Raw genomic sequence first — 25575 nt, 5'->3', positions numbered from 1 at the left:
CTCTTTCATTCCTGATTTTGTCTTCTCTTGCTAAAATGTCATTGATTTGGTTTATCTTTTAAAAAAAAGTTCCTACTTTTGTTTCTTTTCTAACATCTTCCTATTCTCTATTTATTCCAACTCTGATATTTGTTATTTCCTTCCTTCTACTGATTTTAGCTTAGTTTATTCTTCTTTTTCTAGGTCTTTGTGATTTTTTAGATTATCTGAGATCTTCTTTTGTTTTTATGATTTTATTTATTTATTCATGAAAGACACAGAAAGAGAGAGAGAGGCAGAGACACAGGCAGAGGGAGAAGCAGGCTCCATGCAGGGAGCCTGACGTGGGACTCCATCCCTGGTCCAGGATCATGCCCTGGGCTGAAGGTGGTGCTAAACTGCTGAGCCACTCAGACATTCCCTGAGATCTTTCTTCTTAATGTATTTTGTAGCATTTATTGCTACAAATTTCCCTCTTACAACTGCTTTGGTGCATCTCAGTTTAGTATGTTTCTGTTTTAATTTGTCTCAAGATTTTCTAAAACATCCTTATTAAATTCATCCTTGGCCTATTGTTTGTTCAGGAGCATGTTGTCTAATCACCATGAAGTTGTGAATTTTTCAATTTTCCTCAATTTTTCAAAATTCCTTCGATTTTCCTGGACTTGATTTCTAGTTTCATACCACTGTAGTCAGAAAAATTACTAGGTATGAATGACTTCAGTCTAAAATTTGTTAAGACTTGCTTTGTTACCTAAATAAGATCTTCCTTGGTATATGTTTTATGTCTACTTGAGAAGAATATGTATTCTGCTGCTATTGGATGAAATGTTCTATGTGTCAATTAGATTCATCTGGTCTAATACATAGCCAAGTCCACTGTTTCCTTGTTAATTTTCTGTCTAGATTGTCTATCCATTATCAAAAGCAAAATTTTGAAGTGTCCTTTTGTTGTATTGTTATTTATTTCTCCCTCCAAATCTGTTAATACTTACTTTATATGTTTAGCTGCTCAGATGTTGGATGCATAAGTATTTGTAATTATTATGCCTTCTTGATGAATTGACATCTTTATCATTATATAAGGACCTTCTTTGTTCCTTACTACAGTTTTTGACTTAAATTCTATTTTGTATGGACAAGCATAGCTATCTCTGCGTTTTTTGTTTCCATTTCCATTGAATATTTTTGCATCTTTTCACTTCAGTCTATGTGTGTCTTAAAGCCAAAGAGAGTCTCTTATAGTGAGTTTTAATTTTTTCATCCAATCACTTTTTTTTTTATTGGGGAATTTAGTCCATTTACATTTAAAGTAATTATTATAGATGTGGATTTACTGCTTTAATTTTGTTAATTGCTTTTGTGCTGTTTTCTAATATTTTTTTCCCTTTCTTCCTCACTTGCTTGATTTATGATTGGATGATTTTTTTTTCATGTATGCTTTGATAGAGTTCTATCTTTTGTGTGTATAGAGGTTTTTATTCTGTAGTATCAGGATGCTTAAAACATCTTAAAACAGCCTACTTTTGACTGATAACAACCTAACTGGATTTCATACAAAAGCTCTACATTTTTATTCTCTTACTAAACATTTCATGTTTTTGATATCACAATTTATATCTTTATATTGTGCATCTATGAACAAATAAGCTATTGTTATTTTAATGCTTTTGTCTTTTAAATTTTTTATTATTTATAAGTGATTTATACACCACTATTTTAACATTAGTGTCTTCTAAATTTAACTATATTTACCTGATGTTAATTGGTTAATTGGTAACCAATTAACATCCTTTTGGTTTCAGCTTGAAGAACTTCTTTTAATATTTATTGTAAGGCTGGCATATTGGTGATGAACTTCTTCAGCTTGTTTGGGGAAAATATCTAGCTCTCTCTCAATCCTGAAGGATGAATTTGCTGGGTAAAGTATTCTTGTTTGGCATTTCCCCCTCGGCATTTTGGATATATCTCACTCCCTCTGGACTGCTAGATTTCTGTTGAAAAATCCACTGACACTCATCTTAAGAGTTCCTTCATACATAGCAAGTCACTTTTTTCTTGAAGTTCTTGAAGTTTCTTGAAGTAACTTTTCTTTTAAGTTCTCTTTGCCTTTAGCTTTTGGCAACTTAATTATAATAGGTCTCTGGAGTCTCTTATTTGGTATTCTTTGGTCTTCCTACATCTGGATGTCTCTTTCTTTGTACAGTTTTGGGAAGTATTCAGCCATTACTTCTTTGGATAAGCTTTCTGCCTTCTTTCTTTCTCTTCTCTTTCTGGGATCCTGTAAATCATGTATTATGTCCCATAAATCCTTTAAGCTATCATCACATTTTTCATCTTCCTTTCTCTTTTGATTTTCTAATTGTATGATTTCTATTCTTTTTGAGTTCATTAATCTTTTCTTCCATTTGATCTAGTTTGCTGTTAAACCCTTATACTGAATTTTTCACTTCAATAATTGTATTCTTCAGCTCTATGATCTCTGCTTGGTCCTTTTTTATATTTTCTGTCTTTTAGTGAAATTCTCATTTTATTTCTGCATTCCTTTCCTTATTTCAGTGAGCATCTTTATGATTGTTTTGAGCTCTTTTTGGGTAAACAACTCATGTCTGCTTCTTGAAGGTCAGTATCTAAACATTTTGTTCTTTTGTTTGGAACATGTTCTCTTGCTTGTTTATTTTCCTTGCCATTGATTTCTACACATTATGTAAAATAGTCACCTCTCCCAGTCTTGACAAGACTGGCTCATGGAGGAGATAAATCTTGTCAATCAGTCTAGTCTGAGCTCTTGGTTATCTCTCAAACCTTTGTGTTTGTTCAAGCTGCTGTGTGGATTCTTAGTGGCTTCCAGTAGATTAGGGTATACTAACACCTGTCACTGTTCCAAAGTTTTGGGAAATGCCCACACATCTCTTTAGGTTCCTGGAGAGCAACTAATTGCCTGCCTTTAGCTCCCTGATGAAGACTAATTGAGATATTGACCCTTCAGTCAGCAGCGGAGAAACTCAGGACGTTCGATATGCAGCCCAGCCCCTATCAGGAGAAATCAAGAATTGTGTGTTTTTGCCTACTCATTCTCTGCTGAGCCAGAGGGAATAGTCACTGGAAATGCTTGTACACCCATATAGAACTACTTCTTTAATATGTGTAGTCCTAAAGAATTCACAAAAGTCAAACCTCATTAGCTCCCAGAACTAGGTGACTCAGGAACCAGTTTCTTGTTTGGAAGCCCTAACGGTTGGGTGCTAGATTTAAAACAAAACAACACCAACAAAACCTTCTTCTAGGAAAAAGCTGGAAACTTGGTTTGAATGTGCCCACTAGCTCTTTCATGTTCCTAGGAGGATCCCAGTAAGCCTCTCTCCCATGTAGGCTAATTAGAAGCCAGAACCACAGGCAACAGATGAAAATGTATGCATCGTGTCTCTTTCTGAAAGAAACTGGGAGATGAGTGTTTTTGTCTTTCTTCTTCTCTGAGCTCAGTGTTTATTTGTGGGGAATATACATATACCCACTTAAAAACTGCTTCTCTGTTTACTATAGTCCTATGGGAGTTGTGAGGGAGTTCGTTTATTTGGAAGCCTGTCCTTTGAGTGGCAGCCAAGTTGGGGTGCTAGATGTGTGGACATCTTTCCAGGGAAAGCTGGTGGCTTTGTTTTATTGTTGGAAGAAGATGGAGGAAGACTCTGGGGGAAGTGACCATTACCTTTTTTCAGGCTTCCAGGAAGATCCCAATCAGCAGCCAGGTAGATGAAGGCTAATTAGAAGGCAGTCCTCAGGCAGCAGCTATATATTTCCTTTAAGATTTCTGATGTTGAGCACTTTGTCAAGTACTTGTTACTCATCTGTATGTCTTCTTTGGGAAAATAGCTATTCAGTTCCTCTGCTCATTTTTTAATTGGATTATTTGGATTTTTTCACTGAATTATATAATTCTTTCTATATTTCATATATTATCCCATTATCAGATATGATTTATAAATATTTTATCCCTTTCAGTAGGTGGTCTTTTCATTTTGTTGGTTTATTTTGCTATTTGTTTTGATGTAGTCCCATTTTTTTATTCTTCTTTTGTTGCCTTGGCTTTTAATGTCAAACTCTGAAAGTATCACTGCCAAGACCAATGTCTAGGAGCCTACTATCTAGAATTTCTTCTAGGAGTTGTCTGGTTTCAAATTTTACATTCAAATCTTTTATCTTTCTTTAATCTTTAAGAATTCAAATCAAATTGAGTTCATTTTTGTGTATGGTATAAGATAGTGGTCCAGTTTCATTATTTTGCATGCGGCTGCCCAGTTTTCCCAGCACTGTTTATTAAATAGACTATCCTTTCCCCATTGTATTCTTGGGATCTTTGTTGTAAATTAATTTAGCATATATGGATGGACATATTTCTGGTCTCTATTATGTTCCATTGATCTATGTGTCTATGTTTATGACAATACCATACTGTTTTGAAATCTATAGCTTTGTAATATAGTTGTGTGTTTTTTAAATATTTTATTTATTTATTCATGAGAGACACACACACACAGAGGCAGAAATATAGGCAGAGGGACAAGCAGGCTTCCTGTGGGGAGCCCAATGTGGAACTCAATCCCGGGACTCTGGGATCATGCCCTGAACTGAAGGCAGATGCTCAACCACTGAGCCACCCAGGTGTTCCTAAAACTTTAGAGTATCTTTGGGTATATTTAAAGTAAGCTTCCTGAAGCTCATATATAATTTGGTCTTGTTCTTTCATCCAATCTGAAAATCTCTGGAGTGTTTGGGTCATTTACATGGGATATATTCCTTTTTATTTGTTGGAAGGGTTTGAGAAATATTGCTATTAACTCTAAATTTTTGGTAGATTTTATCAGTAAAGTGATCAGTACCTGCACTTTTGTTTGTTGGGAGGTTGTTTTGTTTTGTTTTTAAGATCTTTCTTTCTTTCTTTCTTTCTTTCTTTCTTCTGGAGGGAGGGAGGGAGGGGGCTGTAGGATGGGGGGAGTGAGATGATTTGGGTGCGTGGGGAGTCGTGCGTCTTGCGCGGTGGTTTAGGTTTGGGGGTTCGTTTTTTCTTTTTCTTTCTTTATTCTTGTCTTTTTCTTTCGTTATGTTTTTCTTTACTTTCTTCTTCTTTTCCTTCTTCTTCCTTCCTCCTTCCTTCCTTCCTCCTTCCTTCCTCCTTCTTTCTTTCTTTCTTTCTTTCTTTCTTTCTTTCTTTCTTTCTTTTTTCTTTCTAGAAAGCTGGGAAAGGAGCAGAGGGAGAGGGATAAGCAAGCAGCCTCTGTACTGAGCACTGAGCATAGAATCTGAGGCTGGGCTTGATCTCATGATTCTGAGATCATGACTTGAGCCAAATCAAGAGTCGGACACTCAACCAACTGAATAACCTAGGCGCCCCTGTTGGGAGGTTTTTGGTTCCTGATTCAATCTCCTTACTAATATTGGTATATTCAGGTTTCCTGTTTCTTCACGACTGAGTCTTGGTAGAGTGCATATTTCTGAGAATTTATCCATTTCTTCTAAATTGTCCAACTTGTTAGTGTATAATTGTTTATTATAGCCTCTTACAATCTTTTGCATTTCTGCGGTATCAGCTGTAACATTTCCTATCTCATTTCTGATTTTATTTACATTCTCTCTTTTTTCTTAGTGCGTCTATTAAAGGTTTCTCAATTTTACACCTTAATAATTCCAACTCTTATTCTTTGCTGTTTTTTTTCTATCTTTAGGTCTGTTAAAATTTGCTTTATATATTTAGGTGGATGCAGAGATATTTACAAATGTTCTATGCTCCTGGACTGAGGAAAAGTTTCTCTGTAGGCTAAATATTCTTGTTCATTTATGACTAGGGAGCAAAGTAGACGTCAGTCTGAAGCATTATTCCTGAGTTCAAATCTCAGCACTTATACTTACTAGATATGTGAGTAAATGATCATACGTTTGGTTTCTTTTTTTTGTAAAATGGAAATGAAATAAAATAGTAATGTGTACTCCCTATTAAGGTTTTGATGGTTAAATGAGATAATCCAGCTTTAATATTTAGGGCAATACCTATCATACTCTATGTATTTAATAAATAATAGTTATTATTATTTTTAATTACAACAAGTGGTTTCTCATTTCCAGGTTATTCTTTTTAACAATAAAATATGCTTTCTTGTATACTGAACAGGAAACAATTTTCTAAATAAATGTATTTGGAGGGAAACTAAGTGTTTAGAGCATTTGAGACAGTGTTTCTTTGTTTGATCTCATATCTGTAGAAACATGTGTATGGGAACTCTGCTTTCACTTATCTTTTAGTAAGCCAGAAAAAAAGAAAATACACATCATGAATTTCTAGATTTTTTTCTAAGTCTTTTAAAGTAATTTTGTCATTAATTTTCATCTAACATTTGATCTTCCGTCTGGTTTGTTTCTCTGTTTTTCAGAGCGCAGGCCTTTGCATCAGAAACTGGTTAAGGACTTCCTTTTTCCTTTGAAATGGATACATTTCCTGGCCTCTTAATTTTGGCATTAGTATAAGAGGTATGAAAACTCTTTCAGATTTAATAATGTAAAACAAATTCTGTCAGAATATTTGTATTCAGTAGTTGAAAAGGGAAAACTGCATAAAATCACTACCCTATCACACTATAGGGTGTTTTCTTTCATCCTATCTTTAAAAAAGACCACTTAATCAATTCTATATTTGTTAGCATGAATATATGAAAGGAGTAAGATCTCTTTGATAGTTTAATAGTTTTTTTTAATGCCAACTTTTTTAGAAGTTTTAGATTTACAGAAAAAAATTTCAAATACAGTGCAGAGAGTTCCCATATACTCCCATGCCCATTTTTTCCCTATAAGTAACATATTAAATTATATGGTGTGTTTTCACAATTAATGAACCAATATTGACATATTAGACCAAGTCTATGTTTTTTTTCAGATTTTTTTTTTCAGATTTTAACATTTTTATCTAATGTCTGTTTTTAGTTCCAAGATTCCATCCAGGATACCATATGAAAACAAGCCACCAATGCCTTCTTAGGGTCTTTTGTCTGTGGCACTGTTTTTGATAGAAAAAAGCCTTTCATAGAGTTCTGGCAGGTATTTTGTGGAATATCCCTGATGTGAGGCTTATCTGATTTTTTTTTTTCATGATTAGACTGAAACTATACATTTTTCTAAGGAAGGCCACAAAAAGTAATGTGCCATTTCATGACACTATATCAAGGGTACCTATTAACATGATTTATCACAATTGATATTGACCTTGATCAGCTGACCTGGTAGCATTTGTCCAATTTCTCTACTGTAAAGTTACTCCCTCCTCCTTTTTTATATTGTATTCTTTGGCAATATGTCATTTTGCATAGCCCATATCTAAGGACTGAGGAACTATCTACTTCGCCTGAATTCCTAACACCCACTAATCCTTGTATTGTCTTTTTCACTGTCTTTTACAGAATCTTATTTAAATGAAATCATATACTATGTAAACTTTCCAGATTGACTTCTTTCACTTAGCAGTATGTACTTAAGCTTCATCTATGTCTTTTCATTGATAAATTGCTTTTTTTTTTTTTTTTAAATTACTGAATGCTATCCTTTATATTGATATACCACAGGTTGTTTATTCACTTGCATATTGAAGGTCACTTTGGTGGTTTCCAGTTTTTGGTGATTAAAAAAAGATCTGTTCTAAACATTGATGTGATGACATACTGAAAAAATTTTCAAATTGTTTGCATAATACTCAGGAGGGTGATTGCTGGATTTTATGGAAAAATTATATTGAGCTTTGTAAGAAACTTAGAAAATGTTTTCCAAAGTGTTTATTTATACCATTGTGCTTTACCAGTAAGAATGAGAGTTATTCTCGCTCTGCAATTTTTTTTTTAAGATTTTATTCATTTATTCATGAGAGACAGAGAGAGAGAAAGGCAGAGACACAGGCAGAGTGAGAAACAGGCTCCATACAAGGAGCCTGATGTGGGACTCAATCCCAGGTCTCCATGATCAGGCTCTGGGCTGAAGGCAGCACTAAACTGCTGCGCCACTGGGACTGCCCTTGCTCTACATTTTTACTAGCAACTGGTAGTGTCAGGTTTTTTTGGATTTTGCCCATTCTTAGACCTATATAGCAGTATCTTATTTTAATCTTAATGACAAATAATACTGTTTGCTGTTTGTTTAACAGCAATTATCTATGTTCTTTGATGGGAGTGTCAGTTCAAAGTTTTTTCCCATTTTAAAATTTGGCTTATGTATTATTGTTGCTGTTTTATGGGTGATTTGTATGTTTTAAATTATGTCTACTATCATATAGGTGTTTTGCATATATTTTCTTTGGGACCGTGACTACTTTTTATTTTCTTTATAGTATCTTCTACAGAACAGATGTCTTTATAATTTTTATGAAATCCAATATATCATCTTTTTCTTTTATGTTACTGGTGTTTTATCTTAAAAATTATTGCCAAAGCACCTAGATGTTGTCCTGTGTTTTCTTCTGAAAGTGTTACAGTTTCATGTTTCACATTTATGCCTATAATCCATTTTTAATAAATAGTTGTGGAAGTTGCAAAGTTTGTCTTTTGATGATTAATATTTCCAGCACCATGTCAAGATGGTCTTTTCTATATTGAATTGCCTTTATTACCTTGGCAAAAATCAGGAGAGTTTAACATGTTTGTGTGGGTCTGTTTCTATGATCTCTATTTTGTTTCAATAAAGTGTATATTCTTTCACCAATACTATGCTGTTTTTATTACTATACATTAAAGTGAATCAGAGGGCATGGGTCCTCCAACTTTGTTGTTTTTCAAATGTTGTAGGTTAAGTTTTTGACCTTTCCTTAAAACTTTAAAATCCATTTTTCAATATCTACAAAAAAGCTTCCTGGATTTTATGGGAATTGTGCTGAGTCTGTAGATCAATTTGGGAAGAACTGATATATTAAAGGTATTGTTTCCAATCCATAAACATGGAATCTCTTTTTTTTATGTGGATATTCCTTGACTTCTTTCATCAGAGTTTTTCTTTTTCCCCACATAGATTCTGTACATATTTTATTATATTTAAACTTTTTTTTTGGAGCTAGTGGGAAGTTTTAAAAAAAAAATCTCCAAATATTTAAGAATTTCTCAGCTATTTTTCTATTTTTTAAAATTTCCTATGCAATTATGCAGTGATCTAAGAACATATTTTGAATGTTATATATTCTTTTAAATTTATTAGATTGTGTTTATGACCCAGAATATTCTATATGAGCTTGAGAAATGTGTATTTTGCTGCTGTTGGATGGAATAGTCTACAAATGTCAGCTAGATCCAGTTTATTGAGTTTTGTTCAAGTCAGCTATATCCTTACTGATATCATGCCTACTGGATCTATCAGTTACTGAAAAAAGAGCATGTTAAACTCTCCAATTATAGTGGGTTGCCTATTTCCCCTTATATTTCTCTTCATTCTTGTTTCCTATATTTTGACACTTTGTTGTTAGATGTATGCATATAAAAGACTGTTAGATCTTCTGAGATAATTGAGTTTTTATCAGTATGTATTTTCATCCCTGATAAATTTCCTTTTTCTGAATTCTGCTTTGTCTACTCTGGCAGTCTTATCTTTTCATTGGTGTGTTTAGGTGGTATATAATTGATATCATTGGATTAATATCTTTTATATTTGTAACTTTTGTATTCTTTGCACTTGTGCTTTGTTGTTTTTCTTTTCTACTCCTTTTTATCTGACTTCTTTTGTTTTAATTAAGCATTTTATGATTGCATTTTCTTTTTTTTTTTTAATTTTTTTTTATTTTTTATTTATGATAGTCACAGAGAGAGAGAGAGAGAGAGAGGCAGAGACACAGGCAGAGGGAGAAGCAGGCTCCATGCACCGGGAGCCTGATGTGGGATTCGATCCCGGGTCTCCAGGATCGCGCCCTGGGCCAAAGGCAGGCGCCAAACCGCTGCACCACCCAGGGATCCCTTATGATTGCATTTTCTATCCTCTCTCAGCATATCACTCTTTTTTGATAACGTTTTTTAGGTCTTGCTTTATTATTTATACTGTATACTTATAACTAATCTAATTCTACCTAAAGCAATGCTAGATCATTTCACATGCATTGCAGGTATATTTTAACAGCATTTAAAATTTTCCCTTCTCTTCTTTACAACTTTGCTGCCATTTATTTCACTCATCTATATGGTATAACTACCCAATACATTTTTTTTTATTATTTTAACTACTAAATTATTAATATCTAGATTAATTACAAAAAAGGAAATGGAAGTATTTCATTTTATTTTTTTTTATTTTATTTTATTTATTTATTTATTTTTTTTTTAGTATTTCATTTTACCTTAACCTTTTCCAACACTCGTCCTTGATTTTGTATATCTGAGCTTCTGAGCTATATAGTTTTTCTTCTCTTCCTTAAATTTTTTCTTTTTTTTTACCATTTCTTGTACTGCATTTCTGTTTGAGGAATAATTTCACTGGATATAGAATTTTTGCATGGTGAATTTTTTCCCCAATAGCTTAAATATCTTATTCCATTCTATTCTTATTTTTATGGATTCTGATTTTTAAAAATTACATGTAATTCTTATCTTCATTTCTCCCTAAGTAAGATGTTTTCCCCTGGCTTCTTTCAAGTTTTTCTCTTATTCTTGATTTTCCATAGTTTTAATGCGACATGCCTAGGTATAGAGTTTTTGGTATTTATCTACATGGTGTTTGGTTGGCTCTGTGTTTTTTATATTCATTGATTTTTGACAATTCTCAGCGATTATTACTTTAAATATTTTCTCACTGTTCGTTTTTCTGTTTCTTTTTCTGGTATTCTTGTTATGTTATGATTTGTGTAATTGTTTGACAGTTATTGCATATTCTATTTATTTTCATTCTTCTTTTCTCTTTGCTTTTTAAGTTGGGAAGTTTTTAGTGGCACATCTTTAACCTCATTGATTATTTCCTTGGCTATGATCAATCTATTGATGAGCCCATCAAAGGTATTCTTCATTTCTTTAAGTGTTTTGTTGTTGTGTTTGTTATTGTTGTTGCTACTAGCATTTTAAGACTACTTTCTTAGAGGTTTTTTTTTAAGATTTATTTATTTATTTATTCGAGAGAGAGAGAGAGGCAGAGACAGAGACAGGGAGAAGCAGGCTCCATGCCGGGAGCCCGACGCGGGACTTGATTCTGGGACTCCAGGATCGCGCCTGGGGCCAGAGGCAGGCGCTAAATCACTGAACCACCCAGGAGGGTTCCCTCTTTCTTAGAGTTTTTGTCTATCTGTTTACATTACCCATCTATTTTTGCATGTTATCTGCTTTTTCCAATGGAGCCCTTAACATATTATTTATGTTTAATTTAAATTTTGTTTGATCATTCCAAAATGTATGTCATCTCTCAGTCTAGTTCTGATGCTTACTTTATCCCTTTAGGCTGTTTTTTCTGCCTTCAGGATGAGTTATAATTGTTTTCTTAAAAGCTAGACATGATGTACCAGGTAAAGGAACAAAGCTAAATAGGCCTTTGGTGTAAAGATTTATGTTACTTTACCTTAGAATTGGGTTGTGTCTAATGTTTGCTGTAGCTGTAGATATCAGAGATATCAAATCTTTTCACTTACTTTTTTTATTTTTGCTTCCTTTGTTTTAAAGCTTTTCCTAATAACTCTTAGAGTTGTAACTTTTAGCTGTCATAGCTATCCTGCTAGTACACTGCACCCTATTAATGTAGTGTTAAGATATGAGAGAAAGGAAGCATTCTATAACTTTGTGATTACATTTTAGTCTTTTATGGGTTTTTGTCCACAGTCTGCGATCTTCACAAGTGTTTTGTAGCTTCCACATCCCCTTGGATGAGACAGGAAAGCTAGAGGTGGTACAGGTGATTAAGTGTCCTTCTCCCAAGTGAAATAAAGCTCTACTCAAATCTTTTTCTTTGTTAGGTAGACACTTGTTGTGAGGGATGTTCTGGAAATATTTGAAAATTGTGTCTTTGCCCTGCCTCATTCCAGAGCTATGAGGATATCTCTTTTGGCTCTTCACCATTTGAACTTGGTAGGGTTCCTGGAAGTAAAACACACAAAAGGGTAGGGAACTTCATAAGGTAACTTCTCTCCCAACGAGATTTTTACTCTCATGCTAACCTACACTCTAGCCCTAGAGTTCATCAAAATTACTTTGAAAATGTTCCTACACGTTTATGCCTTCAGTAACTTCTGCTCCAAGTAAACAGATCCTAAGTGTGACTATATTTTCCTGTCTCTAGATTTTAGATGAGAATTTGTTTTGTGACTTCAACTTTCTGATGGGTCCCAAATAAGTCATTTATTTCAGTTTGTTTACTTTTTTTGTTGTTGAAAAATTGTATGTGGCAATTTTCAGGATCTTAAAATGTTGGAGACAAAACCAGAATTCTGCCATGATATTTTTAGGACTTAAGCTGATCATAATTGGATCTGTAGGGATATTTCAACTAATTAGTTACTGCTGTCAACAGACTTAAAAGGAAACATTGTGTTTTATTTACGTTGTGATTATTAATATTCCCTGGTGACAGTTACATTTCACTTTTTATTTGAAGTTATATATGAATCTGAAATTGCCTTCACATTTTGAAATACTTAAGGAATTTTGACACTTAATGTTCATTTCTGCCAAACCAAGATCTTAATGATTAAAAAGAATAATCATAGGCTAATTTATCAGTTGGATAAGTAATAGAGGGATTCCAGTTTGGTCTGATTAATTGTTAGCATAACTGTTTGAATCTGGCTCTCTAATGGACTTATTTATTTCTCTTTTCATTGCATATTTAGAATTTCACGTGAAAATTAAAATTATTTTACTAAAAACTTCCCATGACTTCTATACTCTTGTAGCTTAGAAGCTCTTTAAGATTTGACCATAGGTGAGCATTCCCAGAGACACAAATAGGAATTATTTCCACATATATCCACTGTAACAGGTAATAATATGCCTTCTACACATTGACACCTTTATTTAATAAAGGTTTGTTAAATCCTCAACACATAAAATAACCACAGAGATATATTTGTATCACATAATTTATAATATATAATATCATGTGCTATTTCTTCTCAAATGATAGAATCATGCTATGTGCATATCCAAATTAGATTTAAATCTAAATTTAAAACTCTATCATATTTAAGTGTATGCTTTGCTTACTTTAAAATTATAACTAAGGTTATTTTAGGTGTCATGTATATATATGTGATATATGGTTCTGATGATTATACTCATAAAATGGAATACTAAATATTCTGTAAATGTTATTTATACATGTACATGCAAAATGTTATTCTATATCTGCTATTCATAAAATTGTCTATAATTTTACATGCAGTCTCTATTGAACTTACATTTTCTATTTAAAAATTAAGTATAATTGGGAGAAATTGATAAATATTTCTTATGTAATCTCTGATTATATTTTATAAATTTTACATATATTTTAAGAAAAAAATATTATCCTGGGGCAAGAGTTTGAAAGAGCAATGTAAATAATCAATTTATTTTAAAACATAATTTTATTGTTAAAAAAGAATTCTTTCCATTTGATGTTTTAATTTCATCGTTCACCATTTCATTTTAGATCATGGATTAAATACTATAAGAGAGTAACATGTTTCTTCAATTATTTCTTCAAAAATCTGTCCATTATGTACTTATTTGAAAACCACTATAGACTTCAGTATTCTAACATATTCAAAACATCAACAGGAAAATACAATATTGAAATTCTACATTATTTTTTATATAATTTGACTAAAAGTTGCTGTACCAGAAATGAATCACATTACAGATTTTTAGTTGATAGTGTTTTGCTATTTTATTTCTTTAAATACAGAATACTTGAGTACTTTAGAACGTTACTAACAAAACCAAAAGAATAATTCTGATGAACTGAGAGCATTATTTTCAAAAATATACAGAAAAGGTATTTATTTACAATATTGGATTAAAGATTTTGCAATAAGCTTCCTATTCATATGAATTATATAAATTATTTCATGCTCTAGAACTTACATAGAGAAACTATTAAAAATGGATATTATATCAAGAATAGTATTATGAGATATTGGGGAAACAATCTATTGCTTGCACTGAGATTAGGTTAGATTCTACCCAAATTGTACCAAGTTGAAAAGTAAAATTGGCTGGAGTCCAGATAAAAGCAATGGATATAAAGCACAGCACTTTCTAAGTACCTCGCATGATTTATATTGGTAATTAGTTGGAGGATTGGAAAAAGAAAAAGCGAAGAAGAAAAATTTAGAAGTTATTTAATAAAATGTTACCTCGTGATTATCTCACTAACTTCTTCTGTTGAAAGTTTCTCAACACAGAATCAGATGTCATAGAGAAGAGGTGGGAGGAGAGATGAGGAGGGTTGTACCACTCTGTTAGCAACAAATAAAAACATTTGGTATGAAATGAGATATGTATAGTATGTAAACAATCAACATGTTTTAGGGTAAGCATTTTGTGATTTTTTTTCTCCCAAATCCAGCATATTTGGGAAAAGGGAATATGAACATATGCTGTACATAAAGGAAAATATATACCTTACTGGGCTGGCAGATACATGCGAAGGTTTTGTGAGAGAAGTAGTATAAAGTAATTGATTTCTATAGAAATGAAATTTACAAAAGTAACATATAAGAGAGTAATTCCATTATTTCTGTGCATTTGCTCAGAACATTAGGTACATATACACACATCACAGTAGTACGAAACAAATCATCTTTTGTATACTGACTGCACCTCAAAATCCTCGCTTCTACATTTCAGAAGATCAGATACAGATGATTTGCTTTCAAAGACTGTTTCTTCTTCTTACTCTATAGAAACTATCTACTATCTTCTACCCAATCTTTTATCTTAGTTCCTCATTAGTACTTTTTATCTACTATTTTCAGTCTCTTCTTTTCATCATTTCTTTTCTTATCTACTGCCTTTAAACACTCATTTTTCATTATTAAAAAAAATAGGAAATTTCCTTCAACTTCCTTCCATCTTGGAAAACTTTCTAATTTTTATCATTTTTATTTTCATGGTCAAATTTTAAACTTGTTTGTTCATTTGTTTTATATGATTATTTTGTTTTTTTATTTTTAAATATGGTACTTTTGCATGTATGACATGGACTTTTAATTTTCTATATTTTCCCTAAACTTATTTTAAGGCAAATTATGGAAACCATAATATTACATTCCATATACTTTCATAAGCATCTCTAAAGAAGTATTTTCCTGCATAGTTAAAATAACACTAAATCTAACAAAATTAATTATTATTTTTAACACCAACTAATATCTGGTGCATATTTAAATTCCCACTTATGCTCAAAATGTTCCATATAACAAGTTTGTCCAAACAGAATCTAACAAAAATAGTCTTTGTGATGTGATCTTAGAACCAAAGTTTGGGGCAGCCCTGGTGGCTCAGCGGTGAGCCGCCTTCAGCCCAGGGCATGATCCTGGAGACCCGGGATCGAGTCCCACGTCAGGCTCCCTGCATGGAGCCTACTTCTCCCTCTGCCTGTGTCTCTGCCTCTCTCTCTATGTCTCTCATTAATAAATGAATAAAATCTTAAAAAAAAAAGAACCAAAGTTTGGTTTATCACAAATCATCTTTTAGATACTTTTTCGACTTACTGATAATTCTTCCTAAAACAATAATTTTGTTACACCTGGCAAATAGTAATTTTTTTTACTTTACTTTCATTTTCTTTTCATTTTTAACATACAATATAGGCATGTCCTACATCATTAAATATTCTTGGAGAACAAGATCATTCATGGCTTCCTAATAGTTCATTGTATGAGGGTGCCATAACTTCCAATTTCTCATTATTGAATACTTAGTATTTTCTAATTTTTCATTATTGTAAATTATATTTTTATTAATTTATTTATCTGTATTTTTGTTTGAATTTTGCCTGTTCTCTTAAGTTTGAGTCCTAGAAAGAGAACTGCTCAAATTTTATGAATATTTGTAAAGGTTTGTTATGCAGAAAGCAATTGGCTTCCAGAAAACTATTTTTAACACATTAAAAAAAACTCACTTTTATTAAATAAGAGAGATTAAGTTCAGCCTAAATAAACCATTTTAAAATCCGATATATGCTCCCTTGTTACAATATAGATTGTAATCACTCAAAGGCATTCTGATTTCTTTTGATAATGATCTGCATAAAAGTTGTGCTTTCTGTAACTTTCAAGGCAGAGGGTGATTATTTAGTAAATGCAGGTTTATAATATATTTATGACCTTTCAGAGAGGAGTCATATAGATGTATCTCTGATATCTGTGAATATTTCTTTATTTCTACAGAATCAACTAATATTTATGGCTTATAACTTTGGCTACTATGAAAATATATCGGGATTTTGATGGACTGACCAGTTGTCATCCACTTTATGAACAATTAGTAAAACATTTCATTTCTAAAATTCAAAATGGTCCTCTCTTTAATGCAAAAGAATAATGCCCTAAACACCTACTTTGTGCTGACTTAAATCAGCCACTTTTATAGGGAGAAAGAATTCTGAAAGCACTTAACAAAAAATAGCAAAGCTCTACAACTTCTTTTTTTTTTAAGATTATTTATTTCAAAGGGAGTGGGAGAAGTAAAGGGAGAGGGAGAGAGAAGCAGACTCCCCACTGAGCATGAAGGTCAATATGAGGCTCAGTCTCCCAACTTAGAGATCATGGCCAGAGCCAAAACCAAGAGTTAGATGTTCAACCAACTGAGCTACCTAGGTGCTACAAAACTCTATAACCTCTAAACCATCAATTAAACCCTAAAGGGTAATTTTTTAAAGGTTTATTTATTTATTTATTTGAGAGAAAGAGAGCACATGAACAGGGGGAGGGGTAGAGGGAGAGAGAGAATCTCAAGCAGACTCCACACTGAGCATGGAGCCCAACATGGGGCTCCATCTCATGATCCTCAGATCCTGACCTGAGTTGAATTCAAGAGTTGGACCATAACCAACTGAGCCACCCAGCACCTCTAAAATATTTTTTTAAGTATCAAGTAGAAGTCACAGATCTGAATTCAGTCTAAAATAACTGAACTGAAAAAAAATACACTAGAGGGGTTCAACAGCAGGTTTGATGAAACAGAATTAAGGATTCATGAATGCAGAGGCATATCAGTGAAACTCTCCCAATCAGAGTAGAAGAAAGAAAGAGAGAAAGAAGAAAGTAAGTTAAGATAGAGTAAGGCACTTTATGGCTTTATGGGACAATATCAAGAAGACCAATATTTACATTATAGGGGTGTCCAAAGAAGAGAATAAGAAAAGGGCAAAAACATGTTTGAAGAAATAACAGCTGAAACATTCCCTAAGCTGAAGAAGGAAACAGACATCCATCCAGAAAGCCCAAATTATTCCAAATAAGTTGAATCCAAAGAGATATACACCAAGACATATTATACTTCAAATATCAAAAGTTAAAGACAGGGGAGGAATCTTAAACCAGTAAGGGAAAAATAACTTTTTATGTGCAGGGGAAATCCCATAAGGCTAACCACAGATTTTTCAGCAGAAGCTTTACAGGCCAGAAGGAGTGGCACAATATATTCAAAGTACTGAAAGAAAAAACTTCCAGCCAAGAATACTCTACCTAGAAGAGTTAATCATTCAGAATTGGGGGGGAAGACAAAGAGTTTTTCAGACAAGCAAAGTTAAAGAAGTTCGTTACCATTAATGGTAAAAAAGAGAGTGTTAATGATTAGTTACGCATATCAAGATAAAAAATGTAAAATGTGACATCCAAAGCTGAAAAATGTTGGAGAGAGTAAAAATGTAGAGCTTTAGAATCCATTCAAACTTAAATTGTTATCAACTTAAAATGGACTACAATGAGCATCTGGGTAGGTGAGTCAGTTAAGTGTCTGTCTTTGGTTCAGGTCATGATCCCAGGGTTCTGGGATTGAGGCCCTCATCAGGCCCCCAGCTCAGAACGGAGTCTGTTTCTCCCTCTCCATTTGCCACTCCCTCCCTTGTGCTCTATCTCTCTCTCACACACACACTCTCATAATAAATAAATAAATAAATAAATAAATAAATAAAATCTTTAAAATAAAAAGGGACTGTAATAAATATGTTATACACAATCCTCATAATGATGAAGCAAAACCTATAGTAGTTACACAGAGGTAAAAATGAAAGGAATCTAAGCATACCACTATTGAAAGCCATCAAAGCACAAAGGAAGAGAGAGAAGAAAGAAGCAGAGAGGAACTCCAATACAGCCAGAAAACAATTAACAAAAAGTGATAAATATGTACCTATCAATAATTACTTCAGATGTATATAGATCATATATGTATATATATATGCCATATCTTCTTTATCCATTCATTTATTGATGAACACTTGGGCTGCTTTCATAATTTGGCTATTGTAATAATTCTACCATAAACATAGTTGTGCCTGTATCCCTTGAACTAGTGTTTTCGTATTTTGAGGGTAAATTATAATTGCTGAATCATAGTTATATTTTTAACTTTTTGAGGAAACTACATATTGTTTTGCACAGTGGCTGCACCAGTTTACATTCCCACCAATAGTACAGGAGAATTTATTTTTCTCCATATCCTTGCCAACACTTACTGTTTTGTTTTTGTTTTTGATTTTAGTCATCTCAACAAGTGTGAGGTGATATCTTATTGTAGTTTTTATTTGCATTTCCCTGATGATGAGTGATGTTGAGCATCTTGTTATGTGTCTGTTGGCCATCTGAATGTCTTTTTTGGAGATAGGTATGCTCATTCCTTCTGCGCATTTTTTTTTTAAAGAAATTAAAGATGACACAAAGAAATGGAAAGACAGTTCATGTTCATGCATTGAAAGAACTAATATTGTCAAAATTTCTATACTACCAAAGCAATCTACAGATTTAATGCAATCCTTATCAAAATACAACAGCATTTTTCAGAGCACTAGAACAAACAATCTTAAAATTTATATAGAACCACAAAAGACTCCAAATAGCCAAAGCAATTTTGAAGAAGTAAGCAAAACTGGAGGTACCACAATTCCAGACTTCAAGTTATTTTACTATACAAGCTATCAATAGAATAGAAAACGGAGAAATAAATCCACAATTATATAGTCAATTAATCTTCAACAGAGACAGTTTCTTCAACAAATGGTGCCTAGGAAAATTGGACAACTACATACAAAAGAATGAAACTGAGCCACTTTCTTACAACATACACACACACACAAAAAATTCAAAATGTGATACCTAAAATCATAGAAATCCTAGAAAAGAGCACAGTTAATTTTTCTGACATTGGCCATAGCAACATTTTCCTGATATGTTCCTGTGGCAAGGGAAATAAAAGCAAAACTAAACTAATAGGATTACATCAAAATAAAAAGCTTCTGCACAGTGAAAGAAACAACAAAACTAAAAGGCAACCTACAAAATAAGTAAATAAATAAATAAATAAATAAATAAATAAATAAATAAAGGCAACCTACAGAATGAGAGAAGGATATTTGCAAATGACATATCTGATAAAGAGTTAGTATCCAAAATATATGAAGAATTTATATAATTTAACACCTAAGAAATAAATAATCCAATTAAAAGCTGTTTTTTTTAAATTATATATAAATATTGACAATGAGAATCAAAGTCTAAAGGGCTAGACTCACCAAGAAAAGGTGAAGAGGCTTAAACTTAGAAATGAAAGATTTGGCTTTACAAGTGATACCACAGCAATATAAAGCATCCTAAGAGACTAATAATTATTTGCCAATAAATATGAACACTTATAAAAAAGCATAAATTTTTAGAAACATACAGTCTACCAAAACTGAATCATGCAGAAACATAAAATCTGAACAGACTAGTTACTAGTAAGGAGATTAAGTCAGTAATCAAAAACTCCCAAGAAATGAAGGACCAGGACTAGATGGATTTACTAGGAAATTTTACCAAACACTGACAGAAAAATGAGTACTAATCTTTCTCAACTTTTTCAAAAAGAAAAAAAAGAAGAAGAATAAAAAAAAAAAGACAAAGACAAGGAAGAGGAGGAGGGAACACTTTCAAACTTATTTATGAAGCCAGCATTACCTTCATTCCAAAAATTAAGAATGCCACATAAAAAGATTACAGGCCAATATCCCTGATGAGCGAACATACAAAAATATTCAACAAAATATTAGCAAACTCAATTCTGCAATACATTAGAAGGATCAAGTGGACTTTATTCTTGAGATGAAGAATAATAAATAATGAAATAATGTGGAGTATATAGGAGACTGTATCTCAACACAATAAAGGCTGTAGATAACAAGCCCTCATCTAACATTATATTCAACAGTGAAAAGATGAAAAATTTCCCTCTAACGCCAGCAGTGAGAGTGCCCATTCTTGCCACTTTTATTTAATATAGTATTGGAATTCCTAGCCAGAGCAATTAATTGAGAAAAAGAAATAAAAGGTAAACAAATTGGAGAGGAAAAAGTAAAACTGTCACTATTTGCAGATGACATGGCACTATAGAGAACTCTAAAGGCTCCACCAAAAAACTTTTAGAAATAATGAATAAATTTAGTAATATTGTATAATACAAAATCAATGCACAGAAGTATGCTGTCTTTATACACAAACAACTGTCAGAAAGATAAATTAAGAAAATTATGCCATTCACAATTTTATCAAAAAGTTGACATACCTAGCAATAAATGTAACTAAGGAGGTGAAAACCTATACATTGAAAACTATAAGACATTTGATATAAGAAATTGAAGGCAAATGACCTGGAAAGATATTCCATTGTCATAGATTGGAAGAACTAATATTAAAATGTCCATAGTATCCAAAGCAATCTACAGATTCAGTATAATCAATATCAAAATTCCAATGGCATTTTTCACAAAAATAGAGCAAATCATACTAAAATTTGTATGGACCATGAAAGACCCCAAATAGCCAAAGCAATTTCAAAACGGAACAAAACCAGAGGCATCACAGTCTTTGGCTTCAAACTATATCGCAAATCCATAGAATCAAAACAGTATAGAATTGGCATGAAAATGAGCACATAAAAGGGCACCTGAGTGACAGTCAGCTAAGCATCTGCCTTGTCTCAGGTCATGATCCCAGGATACTAGGATGCAGTCCTGCATCAGGCTCCCAGCTCAACAGGGAGTCTGCTTCTTCCTCTCTCTCTGCCCCTCCCCTCCTGTTCATTCTCTCTCTCAATAAATAAACTCTTAAAAACAAATAGGCACGTAGATCAACGGAACAGAATAGAGTTCAGAAATAAACCCATGAATATATGGGCAATTAACTTAGGACAAAGGAGTCACAAATATACAATGAGAAAAGGATCCTTTCTTCAATAAATGCTGTCAGGAAAACTGGGCAGCCACATGCAAAAGAATGAAACTGGACTTCTATCTTAAATATACACAAATAACTAATTCGAGATGGGTTAATGACTTGGATATATGTTTCAAAATCATAAAACTCCTAGAAGAAAACATGGGCAGTAACCTCCTTAACATCAGTATTGGGAGTGATCTTTCTGGATCTAACTAAAGCAAAGGCAACAAAAGCAAAAATAAACAAGTGGAATTAAATCAAACTAAAAACTTTTGTACAGGTAAAGAAAACATCAACAAAAGGAAACCTGTGGAATAGAAGAAAATATTTACAAATTATATATATTTACAAGGAATATATAAAATATATAAAGAATTCATACAACTCAATAACACAAAACAAACAATCATATCAAAATATGGGCAGAAGACCTGAATGGACATTTTTTCAAAGAAGACATATGGATGACCAACATGTACATGAAAAAAATGCTCATCATCATTAATTATCAGAGAAATGCAATGAACCCATAATGAGATACTACCTCACATCTGTTATAATGGCTTTTATCAAAATGATAAGAAATAAAGTTATTGGCAAGAATGTGGAGAAAAGGGAACCCTCATACACTGTGGGTAGGAATGTAAACTGATACAGCCACTGTAGAAAAAGATGTGGGGTTTCCTTAAAAAAATAAAATAAATAGAATTTTCATATGATATAGCAATTCCACTTCTGAGTTTTTATCCAAAGAAAACAAAAACACTAACTCAAAAAGATATATGCAGACACCTGTTCATTATAGCATTATTTATAATAGCCAAGATATGGAAACAACCTAAATGTTCATCAATGGATGAATGGATAAAGGAAAAACAATATATATATATATATATATATATATATATATATATAGCCATTTTCAACAACATGGATAGACCTTGACAGCATTACACTAAGTGAAATAAGTCAGACAGAGAAAGGTAAATACCGTATTACCTTACTTGTATATGGAATATAAGAAACAATGACAACAATAAAAATGTAAAAGCCAGAAAACAAACAAACAAAAAACCTCATAAATACAGACAACAAATTGGTAGTTGCCAGAGGTAGGGAATGGGTGAAATGGATGAAGTGGGTCAAAAGATACAAACTTTCTATTTTTTTGAAGGATACAAACTTTCAGTTATAAAATAAGCAAGTCATGAGGATGTAATGTATTGTACGTTGACTATAGTTTATAATACTGTACTATATATTTGAAAGTGGTTAAGAAAGTAGATCTTAGAAGTTCTCATCACACACACATACAAATTTATAACTATGACAGATGTTAACTAGACTTATTGTGATGATTCTTTTGTGATATAAAATCGTTTTGTTGTACACCTGAGACTAATATAATGTTATATGCCATTGTGCCTGAATTTAAAAAAATGAAGAAATTTTGCCACATTTGAAAATATAAGAATAGGAAATTGGAAATATTTGAGTATGGCAGTACAAAATGTATGTGGTGAGCATAAAGAGAGTTAGTACTAGTGAATAAGGCAAAGAAGCAGTTAGGGATGGCCCTGATTATTCTATAGCCTACATTAGTTACTAATAAATAATTACTAAAAACACCACAGCTAAAATATATAAATATAAATATAAATAATAAGTAAATACATCACTGCTACTTTTGCAGGAAAATATATGTACTCATTATATAAATAGTAGTTTCTGTAACTCTCCTTTTTGATGTCACTCTGTATATATCTTTCAGTACTCTGTGGGAAAGCACCATTTAATATTTTTATCTTCTGTTATATATAAACATGAAAAAGAGGTATTACAGTGCATAGCCATATAACACTACATAAAGTGAATGTTAAGAACCATTAATCATTTCTTTTAAAGCGGCTTCTCTGTGTTAAAAATCCTATTTAAAAATGATCTCATTATCCAATATGCATTTTTTACTCATATTTTAACCTTATTCTTCATAATTCCATTTTAAACAATGCTATAGTTTCAACTTTATGATCATCCTCATTGTGAAAAAGATGAATTTCCTTTCAGAGCATTCTCATGCATAAATCTTATCTTCATAGGAAATACTTAATTTCTGGATTTTATTCCTTTATACTACTGGAAGTTATCCAAATGTTACAGACCAATTTAATAAATTGGTTTTCAAACAAAAGTTTCATAATACAATTATTATGTATACTTCTGAAGATTAAGAAAAAATCATTTCATTTCATGTGTGTGTGGAGAGAGAGATGGAAAGACAGAAAGAGAGAAAGAGACATTGCTTTGATTTTTATGGTATTTAACACAGATATCTTTTTAAATTGACTAAATATTTTCTTGAAACATTACCAAGTATTTATGCAAATATATTCAGATATATAAATTATAATTATATTTTACTTGTCCTTAAAATGAAAAAAAGTAACTCAAGGATACATACTCATTTTTAAACAATTCAGCCTTCTATAGAATAAGAATTGAAAACTCTTTTCTTATTCTTAATCTCATGCTTCTTCCCAGAAGTAACAATCATTAACAAGTGGGTGTATATCTTTCCATTTATTGTTCTATAGATTTATATTTTCATAGTACTTGTTTTGTGTGCTTTCATATCTTTTAAAGATTAAACATTGATCCTAAATTAACACAGGGTATACAGTTAGAATATGCAACACTCATACATGGAATTTGTATTTCACTAATAATGCAGTGATATATATCTTTTATTCTTATCCCCTATGAGTATCATTAGTTTTAATATGAGAGTGAATGTTCTCCTATTACATATCTGTGATGCAAACATAATATTCAGGTGTCAATTTTTTTATGATTGAAAGGAATACTACCTATTAAATGTATACTGATATTTTCATCTATATATTTTATGAGAGCAATCTATAGATCTGCATTCTTATGCAATCCTTGTTCCACAGCATCTCATTCAATGGTCTATTGAAACATTTTTATTTCATTATATAACACTTTTGGATACTCTGTATTTTCAAAGAACCATGCTGAGTATACATACTGTATATCCCAGGAGTTATTTTCTTGAAAACTAGCAGAGTAAAAAGAAAAAAACAAAAAAACAAAAAAAAACTAGCAGAGTAGTTTGTAGTTTTTAGAATATTTCTTTGATGTTTTTAGGCTCACTCTTAAGTTCTAAGGATATAAACATTGATTATTGTTATTTGTAATTGCTTATTTCTGATTTGTCCAAGTTGACAAAATTATATTGTTTTCCCCACTTTAGCTTAATACAGGAAAAAACAACGTGTTGTTGATTTTGTTGGAGTATAAAAGGGCAATAATGATTGTTTTCTATGGAAAAAATTGCTATCCTTTGTAGAGCAGTGATTCTCACTTAAGCATGCCTAACAGTCCCTTGTTACACACACAAAATTATGGGTGCTACCACATGAGATGCTAGTTTTTTCAACATTGGTTCTTTAAACACTACTCTCTACTATTATCCTTACATTGAGTAGTTACAAGAGCACTTTGGCAAATATACTCCTGGAGGAGGATCTACATTGTTGCTGAATTTCTTGCTTATGAACAAACAATTATGTCATCGTCAATAGGCAACTACTCACCTCATTGTTTCCTAATCCTAAGAGTCTACAGAACCAATATGGGAGTTTTAGCCAAAATATTCAATTTAATGATTCTTTGTTCCCCAGTATATTAACAGTAATTACAGTGAATAGTAATATTAATAGCAATATTTAAAATGCCAGATTAACTTGTAGGAAATGCAAGCACAATAGTCTTCTCCTAAAATCACATATATCCACCCTCAAAACACAACATTATATCTAAAATGACTCTATTCTGGACTACTGCTTCCTTTCCAATTAAGTGACATTCTTGGCTAAGAGTTGATGACATTGTCTTATTTCCCCTGGCTAGTCTCTGAATTATATATAGCATGTAGAATCCACTCTATTTTGGGTTCTTTTATAAAAAATGAGGAAGGCCTGAGCAGAGAACAAAAAATTCCAGAATTCCCTTTGAGTGATTAGGATTTGGATCCTAAGAATAAGGTCTGGTTTATATCATTCTTTAAGGTCTATTTATTTATTTGAGGGAGAATGAGAATGTGAGTGGAAGGAGAGGCAGAGGGAGAAAGAGAAAATCTCAAGCAGACCCTGTGCCAAATGAGGAGCCTGAGAGGCTCAACACAAGGCTTGACA

The 25575-nt window shown here is 32.3% G+C and overlaps 1 protein-coding gene across 3 annotated transcripts in view; it reads right to left on the bottom strand.

The window, feature by feature from the left end:
• The window catches only part of ADAM29 (ADAM metallopeptidase domain 29), a 70896-nt gene that overhangs the window by 42706 nt on the left and 2615 nt on the right, over positions 1-25575 (bottom strand). For 2 of the 3 annotated variants that reach the window (XM_038573631.1, XM_038573630.1), the window contains exon 2: positions 14297-14398. The exons of the other annotated variant lie outside the window; for it this stretch is intronic. The gene's annotated coding sequence lies outside the window, so the exon portion shown is untranslated. The remainder of the gene's footprint in view (positions 1-14296; positions 14399-25575) is intronic. 3 annotated transcript variants of the gene reach the window in all.

Source organism: Canis lupus, chromosome 25 (genome assembly GCF_011100685.1).
Source record: "Canis lupus familiaris isolate Mischka breed German Shepherd chromosome 25, alternate assembly UU_Cfam_GSD_1.0, whole genome shotgun sequence".
Classification (NCBI taxonomy): Eukaryota; Metazoa; Chordata; class Mammalia; order Carnivora; family Canidae; genus Canis; species Canis lupus.
This window is presented reverse-complemented; position numbering and strand designations above follow the sequence as displayed.